The following is an 18,024-nucleotide window of genomic DNA, read 5'->3' on the forward strand; positions in this document are numbered from 1 at the left end:
TTAGGTTGGATGTTTCTAGGAATTTATTCATTTAATCTGACTTACCTAATTTATTGGTATGTAATTATTGGTATCTTTATTATCCTTTGAATTTCTGTGGTATCAGTAGTATTGTCTTTCTCTTTTGTTTAGCATTTTTTTAATTTGAGTCATCTATTTTTTTTCTTAGTCTACCTCGAGTTGATCAATTTTATTTTTTTTAAAAACCAAGTCTTAGTTTTATTGATTTTTTTCTATTGTTTTACTAGTCTTCTTTTTTTCAATTCTGCTCTCATCTGTATTATTAAATTCCTTCTGCTAACTTTAGGTTTAATTTCTTGTTTCTTTTCTAGTTTCTTGGAATGTAAAATTAGGATGTTTATTTGAGAGCTTTCTTGTTTCTTGATCTAGTCATTTGTCACTAAAACCAGGAGTGATCTTGCTGTGTCTCATAAGTTTTGGTATATTATGTTTCCATTTTGGGGTATTATTAGATTTTTAAATTTCCCTTTGATTTTTTTCTTTCATCCATTGGTATGTTGTTTAATTTCCAAATATTTGTGACTTCCCAGCTTTCCTCCTGATTTTTGGTTTCATGAAATTTTGGTCAAAAAATAATATTTGATATAATTTCAATCTTCTTAAATTCTTAAGACTTGTTTTGTCACTTAATATATGCTCTAATTTGTAGAGTGTTCCATGTGCACTTGGAACAATAAAAATACCTCTAGGAAGAGCTATTTCCAAAATATCAGCACATCCAAATCTAAGAAGAATGGGGGTGATACTTTTTTGTTGTTGCTTTGAGTGCTCTGCATGTGTCTGTTAAAACTATATGGGCTAAAGTGTAGTTCAAGTCTATTATTTACTAACTAGAAGCCCAGTGCATGAATTTTTTTTTGGGGGGGGGGGGGTTGTCCCTCAGCCCACCCTGTACCCTCTCCAATCTGGGACCCCTTGAGGGATGTCAACATCTCTCTCACAATCCAGGACTGCTGGCTCCCAACCGATCGTCTGCCTGATTGCCCCTAACCGCTTCTACCTGCCAGCCTGATCGACACCTAACTTCTCCCCTACCAGCCCGATTGGCCCCAACTGCCCTCCCCTGCTGGCTTGGTCACCCCCAACTGCCCTCCCCTGCTGGCCTGGTCTCTCCTAACTGCCCTCCCCTGCCAGCCCTCTTGTGGCGGCCATCTTTGACCACATGGGGGCAGCCATCTTGTGTGAGGGCATGACAGTCAATTTGTATATTACCTCTTTATTTTATAGGATTAATTTTATTTCTAAATAGTCTATCCTTGAGGGTGGATTATTAAAGTCCTCCAATATTATTGCTTTACTGTCTATTTTTAACCTCCATGTTTGTTAATAACTGTTTAATATATTTAGGTACTTCAATATTGGGTACATATATATATTTATGATTGTTATATCCTCTTAATGAATTGACTTCTTTATCATTATATGATTACTTTAATTTTCTTGATCATTTTAAGCCAAAAGTCTATTTTGTCTGATGTAAATATAGCTACTATTGCTCTCTTTTGGCTTTCATTTGCATTAATACCTTTTCCATACATTTATCCTATGAGTGCCCTGAAAGCTTAACTGAGTTTCTTGAAGTCAGAGTCTTGTTTTTTTTTATTTTATCCTTTCAACAATTTCACATCACTTAATTGGTGATTTTAAACCATTTACAAATTTAGAGTAATTATTAATAGATAAGGATTTACTAACACCATTTTACTTTCTGAATTTTTTATAGTTCCCTTTTTTCTCTCTTGCTATCCTTTGTGCATTTATTTTTTTGCAGGTTTTTGTAGTAATATGCTTTTATTATTTTCTCTTTATCATTTCTGTATTTATTATTGTTTTTTGCTTTGTGATTATCATAAGGCTTTTATAGTACATCTTATAGTTATAACAGTCTCATTTAAACTGATAAATTCTATAAAGAAGTTCTACACATTTGCTTGCTTCCAATTTATTTTGTTGATGTCTCAATTTACATCTTTTGTATAGTATCCATTAACATAATATTATGGCTATAGTTATTTTAAATATTTCTGCTTTTTAACATATGCTAGAGCAGTGATGGTGAACCTTTTGAGCTCAGCGTGTCAGCATTTTGAAAAACCCTAACTTAACTCTGGTGCCGTGTCACATATAGAAATTTTTTGATGCCGAAACCGGTTTGGCTCAGTGGATAGAGCGTCCGCCTGCGGACTGAAAGGTCCCAGGTTCGATTCCGGTCAAGGGCATGTACCTGAGTTGCGGGCATATCCCCAATGGGAGATGTGCAGGAGGCAGCTGATCGATGTTTCTCTCTCATCGATGTTTCTAACTTTCTATCTCTCTCCCTTCCTCTCTGTGAAAAATCAATAAAATATATTTTTTAAAAAAAAGAAATTTTTTGATATTTGCAACTGTAGTAAAACAAAGACTTATATTTTTGATTTTATTTTATATATTTAAATGTCATTTAACAAAGAAAAATCAACCAAAAAAATGAGTTCACATGTCACCTCTGACACGTGTGTCATACGTTCGCCATCACTGTGCTAGAGTCAATGTGATTTACAAATCACTATTTAGAGTGTTTTGAATTTGACTATATATTAATTTTATCAATAGACTAGAGGCCCGGTGCTCAAATTCATGCACCAGTGGGGTCCCTTGGCCTGGCCTGAGGAATCAGGCCAAAACTAGCTCTCCAACATCCCCAAGGTGTCCCGGATTGTGAGAGGGTGCAGGCCAGGCTGAGGGATCCCACCCATGCACGATCAGGGCTGGAGAGGGACCATGGGAGGGCTCCAGGGCATCTTGCTCAGTCCCAATTGGCCAGACCCCAGCAGCAAGCTAACCTACCAGTCAGAGCATCTGCCCCCTGGTGGTCAGTGCACGTCATAGTAAGTGGTTGAGCGGCCTTAGCATATCATTTGCATATTGTGCTTTGATTGATTGAACAGACAGTGGGACGACCAGACACTTAGCATATTAGGCTTTTATTATATACTAGAGGCCTGATGCACAAAATTCATGCAAGAGTAGGCCTACCTTCCCCCAGCTGCCGGCACCAGCTTTCCTCTGGCACCCAAGACCCAAGCTTCCCTCTGGCCGGAGGCAAGCATCTGGGACCCGGGCTTCCCTCACAGCCCTGGCTTCATCTGGAAGGTCTTCCAAAGGACTTCTGGAAAGACATCTGGTCTAATTAGCATATTAAGCTTTTATTATTTTTTAATTAAATCTTTATTGTTCAGATTATTACAGTTGTTCCTCTTTTTTCCCCCCATAGCTGTGCTCCACCCAGTTCCCACCCCACCCTCTGCCCTTACCACCCCCCACTGTCCTCATCCATAGGTGTACGGTTTTTGTCCAGGCTCTTCCTGCACCCCCCACACCCCTTTCCCCCCAAATGTTGTTAATCCACTCCCTTTCCATGCCCCTGGTTCTATTATATTCACCAGTTTAGTCTGTTCATCAGATTTTTTATTCACTTGATTTTTAGATTCACTTGTTGATAGATATGTATTTGCTGTTCATAATTTGTATCTTTACCTTTTTCTTCTTCCTCTTCTTAAAGAATACCTTTCAGCATTTCATATAATGCTGGTTTGGTGGTAATGAACTCCTTTAGCTTTTTCTTATCGGTGAAGCTCTTTATCTGACCTTCAATTCTGAATGATAGCTTTGCTGGGTAAAGTAATCTTGGTTTGTAGGTTCTTGGTATTCATCACTTTGAATATTTCTTGCCACTCCCTTCTGGCCAGCATAGTTTCTGTTGAGAAATCAGCTGACAGTCGTATGGGTACTCCCTTGTAGGTAACTGACTGTCTTTCTCTTGCTGCTTTTAAGATTCTCTCTTTATCTTTTGCTCTTGGCATTTTAATTATGATGTGTCTTGGTGTGGTCCTCTTTGGATTCCTTTTGTTTGGGGTTCTCTGTGCTTCCTGGACTTGTAAGTCTATTTCTTTGACCAGGTAGGGGAAGTTTTCTGTCATTATTTCTTCAAATAGGTTTTCAATATCTTGCCCTCTCTCTTCTTCTGGTACCCCTATAATTCTGATGTTGGTACTCTTGAAGTTGTCTCAGAGGCTCCTTACACTATCTTCATATTTTTGGAATCTTTTTTCTTTCTGCTTTTCTGGTTGGGTATTTTTTGCTTCTTGGTTTTTCAAATCTTTAACTTGATTCTTGGGATCCTCTTGTCTGCTGTTGGATCTCTGTATATTATTCTTTATTTCAGTCAGTGTATGCTTAATTTCTAGTTGGTCCTTTTTTCATATCATCCAGGGTCTCACTAAATATATCGGTGGTTTTCAGAAAATTCTTGAAAAACCTTCTAACCGTGGTTTTGAACTCTATATCCAGTAGTTTGCTTTCCTCCATTTCTGTCATTTGTGACCTGTTTCTTTGTCTCCGCATTTTTTATGCTTCCCTGTTTTGGTAGAGTGGCTTTGTGTGCTAAGTGTCCTATAGGGCCCAGTGGCTCAGCCTCCCCAGTTACCTGAGGTGGACACTCTTGGTGCACCCCTTTGTGGGCTTTGTGCACAGTCTTGTTGTAGTCTTGTTGTAGTTAAGCCTTGATTGTTGTAGTTATCACTGGGAGGAATTGACCTCCAGGCCAATTGGCTGTGAGAATCAGCTGTGTCTGCAGTGGGAGAACTTCTGTGCTGAAGACACCCTTCTTGGGCAAGACTTGCTTCAGTGGGGCTTTGGTGCTCACTGAGTCTGCCCCCTGAGTGTGTCCTTTATGGTTCTGAGGAGTTGTAATCTGGATGGTCCCACTCTGACCGCTGGGTACACTGGCTCTTGGATCTAAGGAGGTGCTAATTTAGCCTCTGCCTGAGGCTACCCAGCAGGAGCTACAAAGAGATCTGCAGATTCCCCTTCCTTTTTTGGGGTTTGGAGGTGCCCATATGAGGTCCTGTTGTGAAGCAGTGCAAGCTGCTGTGGGGCCTTAGGCCTTCTCTTGGAAGTTCTGGGTAATTTGTTAGGTAATTTTCCGATTGCAAAGGGCCAGGGCATTCATATGCAAAAGCCTCTGCCGCAGCCTGCATGGGGCAGGGTCTCAGGGAATCAACAGGGTGGAGCAAGCAGCTATGGCTGATCCTCAGCCCTGCCCTGCGTCTCAATGTCCTGGCTGCAAGCACCTCTGAGGGAAAGCCGCCCTCAAGTTCTGAGTTCTGCCCGCTGCCAGACTGTTCAGTCTCTCCCCATATGAGTCCCGGGTCTCCAGAGACTTCCCGGAACTGGAGATCAGAGCAGTTGGGAGCTTGTGACTCCCTCCCAATTCAAAAAGACAGCCGCGTCTTCTCAGGTGCCAGCCCCTTTCCGCTCACGCTCTAGCCTCTGTACCTCTCCACTTTATTTCCTCGGCTCCTCTGAGTCTCAGTGCGCTTTTCTCTTTCCTTCTGGTTGTAGAATTTCCACTCAGCCAGCCTTCCTGTAGTTCTGGATGATGTCCGTTTTGTCTTTTCTTTGTATTCTTGAAGTTGTTGTGGGAGGCAGCAATTTCCAGGGTTTACCTATGTCGCCATCTTGGTTCAAAATATAAGCTTTTATTATTATAGAGGATTTTATACTTTCCTTTTTGTCATGTTTCAGCTTGAGAAACACCCTTCAGCATTTCTGTAAGGCAGTTCTAGGGGTGATAAATTTCCCCACTCAAAGGTGACTGTGAGGTCACTGACTGGCAGGGTTGCATTATCTATGGTTCTTGGGAGGACACAGCAGTATATTCTCCATACAGTTCCATCAGCTGAAGTCAATGTTGGGGAACACTGGGGGAGTCTCCTGTGGCCAAGACTTTAAAGGTCCTGTACGTGGTGGTAGCAACTAAGGCTGTTAGGGTTCTTGGAGATAAAGGCTGCTGTGGTTCTCTTCTTCTCCTTTTTTTGCCCATAAGAGGAAGTTCTAGCTGAGGAAATCCTCCTGGTGCCAGGTCTGGTGTGCTAGCATTCAGATTAGCAATAGAGACAATCTTGGGATCAGGTACACATGGAACTATCACAATGCTTGGGTCCTGGGACAAAGGTACACTTGCTGTGGCAGTGGCACTAGTGTCTGAGGTATGTGCATATGCTAATTTCCAGTGGAACTAAAGTCTAGGTCTCTGGAGTTTGCTGCAGTGACTGTGGGAGGGAATTGGAGGGGACGTAGTAGCCACTTGGACTCTGGGATGACAGGGTGCAGAGGTGGCTTGGGCTCAGGGAGCAGGATGCAGTATCATCGCGGTCTGGGAATGGTAGGTCGAAGTCTGAACTCTGGCCTGAGGGATCAGTCACAGAGAACAACAGTATGTCCAGGGGATGGTCTGTTAAAGCTAAGTGTCAGGACACACAGGATGGAGTATAGAGCAGCAGCAACTTGGTCTAGTGATGGCAAGTCAAAGACACAACCTAGGATCTGGGGCAGTGGCAACTCCTCTGGTCCCATAGATGATAAGATGCTGTGGCTTCCAAATCTCAGAAAATGTGGTGCAGCAGCTTCTGTTGACCCCGAGGACAGGTCTCATCACAGCCACAATTCCAGCCCTGAATAGATAGGGGGCTTGAGGGCAGTCCAGGCAGCTCCATCAGCTAGGACAGTGGTTCTCAATCTTCCTAATGCTGTGACCCTTTAATACAGTTCCTCATGTTGTGGTGACCCCCAACCATAAAATTATTTCCGTTACTACTTCATAACTGTAATTTTGCTACTGTTATGAATCATAATGTAAATATCTGATATGCAGGATGCATTTTCATTGTTACAAATTAAACATAATTAAAGCATAGTGATTAATCACAAAAACAATATGTAATTATATATGTGTTTTCCGATGGTCTTAGGCAACCCCTGTGAAAGGGTCATTCAACCCACAAAGGGGTTGCGACCCACAGGTTGAGAACCGCTGAGCTAGGATCAGCATTGGTGAATACTGTAGGAGTCCTCCATAGCAAAGGCTGCAAACATCCATGGCAGTGAGGTATGCTGTGGTTCTCTTGCTATCCTTTTCCCTCTGGGGTAAAATCTCTCCCAGGAATTCCTTCCTGGCTGTCCTGGACTGGATCATAAGGTGACTCAGGCAAAATGCTCCCTATGCTTTTTTATGCAGCCATTTCTAGTTTTTGAGCTCCTCACGATTTCTGCTGCTTTTCTTTGTAGGGCAGAAATAGCTCTTCTAGAGCTATTTTCATTGTTTACTCATTGTTTTTGTTGGGGAGACTAGCACTGGGACCTCCTGACCCTCGATCTTGCTGATGTCACCTTTATTATTATTTATTCAAGAAAACATGATTTTTCCTATTCATTAATGATTGAAGCATAGTAATATATCTTCTGATTCATATCAGCACATCCAAATCAACTTAATTCTTTTTTAAGACCTTTATAGTTAAGCATACTATAGTATATTTAGCTGGACCTCTGTTAAATGGGTTCTTTCCAGTTTTCTTTTTTTTTTTATATAAAAAACAATCCTATATAATTAAACCCTAATATGCAAATCCACCGAATGGCAGAACAACCTGTGGACCAACCAGTCACTATGATGTACACTGACCACCAGGGGACACACACTCTGCGTTGAGTGTCTGCCCCCTGGGAGGGAGATGACCAGCAGTGGCGATCAAGGGGAGGGTGCGGCCAGCAGGCAACGCCAGGCCACCAGCCAAGGCAGGGACAGCAGGGGCCCCCCCAATTGCTCCGCCTGCCAGTCACCCCATAGATGGCCCTGATCGCTGGCAGGCCTAGAGACCCTACCCTACATATTGGGAACAGTCTCTTAGATTTAAAAATTAAAACCTGGCAAGGCTCCTCTAACACTGAAAAAACAGGATGATGCAGCAATGACATGCATGGACTCTGGCTTGCACATTTTGTGGTCAGCCCTGATTCTGACACTTATAACTGTATGACAAAGCCAATTACTTAACTGCTCTCTGCTAAAGTTTTCCCACCCATACGATGGGGAAAATGGTACTACTTCCTCAGAAGGATCATGTAATGTACTACTTTTTATAATCAGGGCAAAAAAATGTAGCTTCCCATACAACAGCAAGGTGCCTTTCACCTGTATGAAAAGTATGCTCAATGGTACATGCAGTGTCCCAGATTGCGAGAGGGATGTCTGACTGCCGGTTTAGGCCAGATTGCGAGAAGATACAGGCTAGGCTGAGAGACACCCCCCACCACACAGATTTTGTGCACCAGGGATCTAGTCCAGTGGTCGCCAAACTGCGGCCCCTTGAGTGTGGCTCTTCCACAAAATACCACGTGTGGGCGTGCACGTACAGTGTGATTGAAACTTCGTGGCCACACTCAAGGGGCCAAAGAGCCGCATGTGGCTCACGAGCCGCAATTTGCCAACCACTGATTTAGTATATATATATATATATATATATATATATATATATATATATATGATAGATAGATATAGATATAGATATAGATATAGATATAGATATAGATATAATGCAAAGTGTCCCCTCCAAGTTCGACCAGAAGACCAGGAGTTTGATCACTCACTATTACTTGTGCTGACCACCAGGGGTCAGCATAGAAAGAAGAAATGCCCCAGCCAGCATCTGGCAACCAGGGAAGGAAGGCCCAGCCAGCAGTCGGCAACAGGGGAAAGCCGCAAGGCCCTGGCCAGCAACTGGCAGCTGAGGAAGGAAGGCCCTGGCAGGCAGCCAGAAGGCCCCGATCAGTCCTGATCACTGGACAGGCCTAGGGACCCTACCTGTGCACAAATTTCATGCACCAGGCCTCTAGTGTTGCAATGAAGATCATTGGAATAAAAAAATATTTTATAATCCAGTCTTGATTTCCATTAATTCAAAATTAGTCTTCTACATAAAGGAATTACTGCTCTTTTCTCCCTGGCACTAATTTCTTTTGGTCTCTTTCATTACAGTTCATAAACTGGCCTCTCATTTAAAACTGTCTTTTTGAAGAATCCTATATAATAAAAGCCTAATATGCAAATCAACCAAACCAGGGGTCCTCAAACTTTTTAAACAGGGGGCCAGTTCACTGTCCCTCAGACTGTTGGAGGGATGGACTATAGTTTAAAAAAAAAAACTATGAACATATTCCTATGCACACTGCACATATCTTATTTTGAAGTAAATAAACAAAATGGGAACAAATACAATATTTGTATTTGCATGTGGCCCACGGGCCGTAGTTTGAGGACCCCTGAACCAAATGGCTAATCGCTATGATGCACACTGACCACCAAGGGGTAGATGCTCAATGCAGGAGCTGCCGTCAGCCTACAGGCCCCAGGCCAGTCAAGGCGGGTGCCAGCTGGGGCCCCCCTATTGCCCCACAGAGGGAGGCAACCGAGGGAGGCGACCAGCGGTGGTGGCGGGGGTGGGGCCAGTGAGGAGGCCGCACTAGGCTGGCCAAGGTGGGTGCCAGCAGGGCACCCCCCCCCCCCGATCACCCCGCTGGTTGCCCCACAGATCAGCCCTGATCGCCAGCCAGGCCTGGACACCCTACCCATGCATGAATTTCATGCATTGGGCCTCTAGTCAGATATATATTAAGCATACACATTTTATGTATTCAGTTCACAAATTGGCCTCTCAGTTAAAACTGACTGGTGTTTTTGAAGAACCATAGCATATTAAGCATACACATGTTATGTATTCCAAAAAACAATATTGCAGTGAACATGAACTTTTAAAATTTCTCTATTCTATAAATGCTTCTCAAAGTTTGACTGCTGGATTAGCATCCTGTGCATTAACTGGAAATTTATTAGAAATACAAATTATTGGACCCTGCTGCAGACCTGCTGAATCAGAAGCTGTGAGGTTTGAGTTAAGCAATCCATTTTAACAAATTCTCTGGGTAATTCTGATGAGGCTAAAATTGGAGAACCATTATCTAATCTAATAAAAGAGAAACTTGCAAATTGACCACACCTCTGCTACGCCCCAAGCCATGCCCACCAGCCAATCCGAGGGACTAGATGCAAATTAACCCAACCAAGATGGCTGCCAGCAGCCACAGAGCTGGAGCAAGCAGAAGACTTAGTTGCCCGGTCGATGGAGGAAGCCAAGCTTCCCACCTGCCCTGGCTGGCTGTGGTCTCTACTCAAGGCAACAAAGTTTCAATTATAGAAGATAAATAAATCCCAGACACCTGCTTCCAGCCAGCCTCCACCGGGAGCTTGGGTGGCTGGGGCCATGGCCAGCCTGCAAACAGCCATCATCCCCTCACCCAAAATGGCCACACCCTCATGGGGTGAGGGTCTCTGCTGGGGGGCTTGGCCAGCTTGCAAACAGCCATCAGCCACTCACCCAGACTGGCCAGGCACTCCAGGGGTTCCCCCATCCTGAAGGGGCTGTGGCCAGCCTGAAAACAGCCATCAGCTACTTACCCAGGCACCCCAGCGGGACCCCCACCCTGATCCAGGACACCCTTCAGGGCAAACCAGCTGGCCCCCACCCATGCACCAGGCCTCTGTCCTACATAATAAAAGGGTAATATGCAAATTGACCCTAAGAGCTAACTGGGAATGACTGGTCACTATGACACACACTGACCACCAGGGGGCCGACGCTCAATGTGGAAGCTGCCCCCTGGTGGTCAGTGTGCTCCCACAGCGGGAGCTCTGCTCAGCCACTAGCTAGGCTGCCAGCTGCCAGTATAGCGGTGGTGGTGGGAGCCTCTCCCACCTCCTCAGCAGTGCTAAGAATGTCCGACTTCAGCTTAGGCCTGCTTCCTGCTGGCAAGTGGACATCCCCTGAGGGCTCCCGGGCTGCCAAAAAGATGTCTGACTGCCCGTTTAGGCCCAATCCCCCAGGGAGCGGGCCTAAGCCAGCAGGTGGTCATTTCCCGAGGGGTCCCAGACTGCAAGAAGGCACAGGCCGGGCTGAGGGACCCCCCCAACTGCACAAATTTTTGTGCACCAAGCCTCTAGTATTATATATTTTGCTCCAAGTTAAGTATGTCCTGGTATCATTTCTATAGAAACATAGGTAGTTATTAAATACTAGAGGCCCGATGCATGAAATTCATACAAGAGTAGGCCTTCCTTTCCCTGGCTGCCAACACCGGGTTCTCTCTGGCACCCGGAACCCGGGCTTCGCTTGCAGCCCCAGATTTGTCCAGAACGTTGTCCAGAAGGACATCCAGTCTAATTAGCATATTATGCTTTTATTATTATAGATATGTACTGTTTTTCCATTTTCAATGTTACTATTATTAGCATGTAATGATATTCTGTTTTCCATGATGTGCTATGTAATAAAAATTACATCAACTATAATGAAAATAAGTAAAGTATTTTTTAAAATCATATAACTTTTCTTTAAGTGCCACATACCACTGCTGGAAAACCTTCAACCTACTCTTGAGAATTAAAAGCATTCTGAGCAAGCTAAGCAACATATGCAAATCAATGAAGACAACAATGAAAAGTGCAAGTATGGAAGCCTTATGAAAATAACACTGATTTAAGTGGATGATGCTTACTGAGCAACAGTGTAAAATACCCAGAATAAACAGGATAAACTCAGATTATGAGGATCTTAATCTGCAACAGGTGAGTTTGAATATTTATATTGCTTTCCCTTTTTTCTTCTAAAAAATTACAGCTATCTTTTAAATCACATATGATGAAAATATTAACCCTATTGAAAATATTAATGTTTGAACATTGCACAACCAATTTAAAAAAAAAAGGAAGCAAACACAATGCCTCATAACTGTAACCTGATTGAAATGTGCTAGAGCGTATTCTGTAGAATTTGTAATGGCACAAATACAAGTGCTAAGATTTTAAAGACATGATTTTTGTCAATCAATATTAATGGCATTAAAATATTATTTTAAGTCACATTTTTATTGTGGCCTGGACAGTTTAATATTATTGAATGAGATTATCTTAAAAGCAATCTGGATTATCACTGACATAGGTATTTAATTTTATATAACATCTTTTTGTACCTGGAATCTATACTAATAAAAGCTTAGGTGGTCATCGCGCCCTCGCGCAATGCCCTCACATCATCACAAGATGGTCACCACAGGTGGTCGCCACAAGATGGCCATCCTCATGTCATCACAAGATTACCGCCACAAGATGGCCAGCAGGGGAGGGCAATTAGGGATGATTGGGACAGCAGGGGAACAGTTAGGCGTCATTAGGCCAGCAGCGGAGCGGTTAGAGTGTGATCAGGCTGGCAGGCAGAAACAGTTAGGGACAATCAGGCTGGCAGGCAGGCGAGCAGTTAGGAGCCAGCGGTCCCAGATTGTGAGAGGAATGTCCAACTGCCAGTTTAGGCCCAATCCTGCATCAGGCCTAAACCAGCAGTCGGACATCCCCTGAGGGGTCCCAGATTGGAGAGGGTTCAGGCCAGGCTGAGGGACACCCCCCACCATGCACTAATTTTATGCACCGGGCCTCTAGTGTAAGTATATTTCTCCAGCATGGATTAGATCAGCCGTGGGCAAACTATGGCCCGCGGGCCGGATCCAGCCCTTTTGAAATGAATAAAACTAAAAAAAAAAAAGACCGTACCCTTTTATGTAATGATGTCTACTTTGAATTTATATTAGCTCACACAAACACTCCATCCATGCTTTTCTTCCGGCCCTCTGGTCCAGTTTAAGAACCCATTGTGGCGCTCGAGTCAAAAAGTTTGCCCAACCCTGGATTAGATCAATGAATAATAATATTAATCTAAATATTTTGGAGATCTATCTTATGTCAAAAATTAATAAGAAAATTGGGTTTTGATAGAAACAATATAAAGTAATATAAAATTAATTAAATAATGGCTATACTCTAAAATCTCTCATTGTAAAGCTATAATTTACATTTTCTATAATAGTAAAAATGTACAACTTATACAGTAAGAAACCATGAATTGAGCATAAAGTATCAGTCAATAGAAAATAAATGGAGTAAATCTTTACTAATGACTAATTATCTATTCTCTGAAACTGAAAGATACCAAAGGTAATATGAAGATGAAATGTATGAATAATTCTTTTGAGGGTTTTGAAGGCACATATGCAGAAATGAATAGGAAAATAGTTCTTGCAGCTTGCCAATTGGGTTGTGAGCAAGTAAATTTTATGTTATTCTCTAGAATTATTTTTCCAAGGTTTAATTAAGCATAACAGCATTCCCCCATGTCTAGAATTTTCTGAGATTATCTAAAGGAGATCCAATCCAGCTTCTCAGTTTGCTGCCATGTACTACACAGGTAATAGTCATTATATATATATATATATATATATATATATATATATATATATGGTGATCTTTTGGTTAAATGAGCTAATATATGTACTAAATCAGTGCTTCTGAAGCCTGTCTACAAAATAGGATTCACTTGAAGTGCTTTTAAAAAACACGACTTCTCTGCCTCCATACCCAGATCAATTAAACCAAATTCTCTATAGATTATTCAAATATGCATCCAGAGTTAGGAACCATCATGCTTATTATTTAACTAGAGGCCCGGTCCACAAAATCTGTGCACTGGGGTGGGGGGGTGAGTCCCTAAGCCCAGCCTGCACCCTCTCCAATCTGGGACCCCTCGGGGGATGTCCGACTGCTGGTTTAGATTCAATCCCTGTGGCCCAATCGGGCCTAAACAGACAGTCGGACTTCCCTCTCACAATCCGGGACTGCTGGTTCCCAACCACTCACCTGCCTGCCTGCCTGATTGCCCCTAACTGCTTCTGCCTGAAAGCCTGATCACCCCTAACCACTCCCCTGCCAGCCTGATCAATGCCTAACTGTTCCCCTGCCAGCCCAATCACCCAGAACTGCCCTCCCCTACCGGCCCGGTTGCCCCCAACTGCCCTCCCCTGCTGGCCCAGTCGCCCCCAACTGCCCTCCCCTGCCAGCCCGGTCCTCCCCAAATTCCCTCTCCCACTGTCCCGGTCACCCCTAACTACCATCCCCTGCTGGCCTGGTTGCCCCTAACTGCCATCCCCTGCTGGCCTGATCACCCACAACTGCCCTCCACTGCTGGCCATCTTGTGGCTGTGGGCACCACCATCTTTGAGGGTGTGGCAGTCAATTAGCATATTCCCTCCTTATTGGCTGTGGGCGCAGCCATCTTTGTGACAGTGTGAGGGTCAATTAGCACATTCCCTCTATTAGATAGGACTAGAGGCCCTGTGCACAAAATTCGTGCACTGGGGGGTGACGGGTCCCTCAGCCCAGCCTGGCCCCTCTCACAGTCCGTGAGCCCTCAGTGGATGTCCTACTGACAACTTAGGCCCACTCCCACAGGGAGCAGAAGCTTGAAGCAGGCACCCCGTGTGTGTGTGTGTGTGTGTGTGTGTGTGTGTGTGTGTCCCCACTGAGGGCCTGCTCCCAGCTGCATCAGAGGCTCAGAGCAGGCACTGTGTGTGTGTGTGTGTCCACTGGGGGCTTGCCCCCAGCCACACCGTGGATACTTGGAGCAGGCACCCCTCTGTGTTGATCTCTCAAGCTCCTGGCCGCACCTGCATGTTGTTCTCTCCCTTGAGTAGCAACCAGGGCGGGAAGCTTGGCTTCCTCCATAGCCAGGGGCAACCCAAGCCTCCAGCTCTGTGGCTGCCGCTCAAGGAGTGGCTGGGGGCCTAGGTCGCCAGGAGCAACCCAGGCTTCCAGCTCACCCTGGCCGCTGCTCAAGGGAGAGAACAACACACAATAGGCCTTCCTTCCCCTGGCTGCTGGCACAGGTTTTCCTCAAGCACCCGGGACCCAGACCTTTGGTCCAGACACAACTGAGAAGCCAAGCCTCTTCAGAATTCAGTCTTTAGTCTTCAATCTTCAGTCTTCGGTCTTCACTCCAGCCAGAGCCTTCAGTCTCCGCTCTGTGCCTGCATATGCAAATTAACCACCATCTTTGTTGGGTTAATTTGCATACACATCCGATTATCTGGTGGGCATAGCAGAGTGACACTGATTTGCATGTTTCTCTTTTATTAGTGTAGATGATATAAGAGAAATCAATAGCCAAGCCCATATACAAATGGTTACAACTGATTTTTAAATCTAGATTTTTTTTTTGTAGAATGCTTTGTAAAAAATAAAAAAGGGGTTATTTTTGATTAAAAGAAAATGGTTGGGGTGAGAAAAGTATTTTTAAAAACAATCTGTAGTTTAATACTGTATGAATGGATATTGAGAAAAATGCAGTAGAAAAGAATAAAACTCAAAAAGGAGAAAGTATTCTTTTTTCTTTCTGCTGCTCTGATTGTGTGTTTTCTGCTACCTTGTCTACCAAGTTTCTAATTCAGTTCTCTGCTTCATCTAATCTGCTGCTAATTTCTTCTAGTGTATTCTTCATTTCAGTTATTATATCCTTCTTTTCTGTTTTTTTAATCATTTCTATGTTTTTTTATGCTTACTATTCCTTTTTGAAGTTCTGAGTTCATTTATTCTTCCCTTAACTTCCTTGTGGATCCTTATAATCATTGTTTTGAACTCTGTATCTGGTAGTTTGCTTGTCTCCATTTTATTTAGTTCTTTTTCTAGAGGTTTCTCCTGTTCTTTCATTTGGACATGTTTATCTTCTCATGTTGGCTGCCTCTCTTTGCTTGTTTCTGTGTTAGATAGATCTGCTATGTCTCCCAGTCTTGGCAGGATGGCCTTAATGTAGTTAGTGTCCTGTGAAGCCCATGCAGTCTCCCTGATCCCCTTAACTGGGTGCTCCAAGAGTATCCCTTGTGTGGGTTATGGTGTAGTTGAGCCTCAACTGTTATTGGCATGTCCATAGGTGTGGTAGACCTTCAGGCTGGCTGGGTGTGAGGATTGGCCATGACCAGTTTATAAGTGGCTGTTTCAGGGGCTGTCCCCACAAAGCAGAGTTTGCCCCAGTAGTGTCTTATGCCTGCTGAGATCTCTTTGAATGTGCCTCCTGAAGAGCTAATCAGGTCATGCTCTGTTGTGGTCTGAAGCCAGCCAACTAGTATGTTGGTTTGGGGGCTTCTTGGGAGGAACTCTGGTGTAGTCAGTGCCAGATGCTGCCTGTTACCCACCCTGGGCTACCTTCTAGGAGCTACAAAGTAATGCCTGGTTTGTAGCCACCTGTGTTGGGCCTGGGTGCATGTGGCAGCAGCCAACCTGAATTGCCACCAGTACTAGGCCTGGGACAGGTCAGCAAAAGGCCCAAGGTAGCCCAAGACCCACTGATAGACGCTGGCTTCCTCTTAGACTCTATCTATCACTGAAGGAGCCTCTGGTGGTGTCTAAATTGCATAAGGCAGATTCTCAGGGAGTCACCAGTGTGGGGAGAGTGATGTTCACTAAGTTAATACAGATTCAAACTTGGCATCAGTGCTGGGTCTGAGGTCTCTCAGCAAAAAGTCTCAGAGTACACCTAGGCCTGCTGCCACCTGCCTGGGGTCTGTGAATCTTTTTGGTGGAGTGGGGTCTCAGGCAGTCTTCATAGTGAAGCTAGTAGAACTCATTAGATTAAAGTAGATTAATATGTGGCTGCGTGGAGGGAGGGCTTAACACATCAAAGTGACACTTGTCAGGAATGTGGGAAGGCGTGCCTCACCCTAAAACCACACAACTCAGTTTCTCCCTGTGTGTCTCTGCCCTCCCACTGCCCAAACTTACCCAGAATTCCTTGAGACTTTTTAAAAAAAGACTGAAATGGGGGCCTAAGCTGGTTGCTGTTGGCAGAGCTTCCAGCAGTGAGCAAGATGGGTAGAGGGGGGTCTCTGAGAGTTGTCAGGTTGGGGCTAGAGTAGCTCTTCAGGCTAATGCCTTAAGAGGGGGGTGCTTGACCTAAAGAATGATGGTGTCTGTCTGTGGGTGGTGCAGAAGAGGGACTCAACACAGGAGAGGGCTGTCCCTCCAGCCTTCTCCCCAAGGCCACACAGCTCAGCCTCACCTTGTATGACTGTGATACCCCCTGAGCCACATCCCTCCCCTGAACCCCTGGATGAGTGCTTGCAAGCAAGTTTGTGCATTAGCCCTTTAAGAGGATGTCTGAGTTTCCAGCAGCCTTCCTGATTTGCACAGCCAGATGTTATATGGGCTCCTCTTCCCAACACTGGTGCTCTGGGCTGGGGAGCTTGGGGTAGGGTTGAGACCCCACATTCCTCAGGAGGGATATTTTCAGGTAAATAACCCTCTGGATTCTTAATCGCCACACTTAGTTGTGGGGGGAAGCCTGTTTTCTGTCTCTGCCCCGCCCACCAGTTTCACTGGATTCTTCTATATCTCCTTAGTTATAAAGCTCAATTCTACTAGTGTTCAGGAGGTTCTCCAGGTTGTTCTATAATTTAGTTGTAAATTTGATGTGATCTTGAGAAGAGGTGAATGCAACTTCTACCTACTCCATTTTTTACCATATCCCTTTTTGTTTGTTTTTTAATTTCTTTTTTTTATCTTAGAGAAGAAGGGAAAAGGAGAGAGAGATAGAAACATCAATGATTAAAAAGAATCATTGATTGCCTGCCTCCTGCACTCCCCCTATTAGGGATCAAGTCCACAACCCAGGCATGTCCCCTGACCAAGAATTGAACTGTGAACTTCTAGTTCTTAGGTCGACACTCAACCACTGAGCCACATCAGCTGGGCTGTACTATATCCTTCAATCTAGATCTTGTAACTACTGGCAGAGAGGGCCCAATGAACAGATTCAATGTGTATTGCATTCATTAAATGTTTCCCTCCCAGACCATATCTTTCATGGCAATGATGACTTCTCTATATCACTCCCCAATAGAACTTCCTCTGATAATAGGAATGTTCTGTATCTGTGCCCACCAGAGTGGGAGCTATGAGTCACATATGGCTATTAAGCTCTTGAACTGCAGATAGTGTGACTGAAAAATCTAGGTGCTTAATTTTGTTTAATTTTAATTAGTTTAAATCTAAATAGCTATATATACTTTGTGGCTCCCATTTTGGTCAGCGCAATTCAAGAATTATCAATGATCCAACAGTTAGACAGGACCTGGGTAGACACTGAGTTGTTCAGAGGGCTAAATAGAGAAGCTTTCTGCTAATTAATGACTGGTAAACTGAAAACAGCTGGAGAAGTTGGAGCAGGAACAATATTTCAACAAAACTGTTGGATA

This window comes from Myotis nattereri (assembly GCF_964212035.1).
Source record: "Myotis nattereri genome assembly, chromosome: 1".
Taxonomy (NCBI): Eukaryota; Metazoa; Chordata; class Mammalia; order Chiroptera; family Vespertilionidae; genus Myotis; species Myotis nattereri.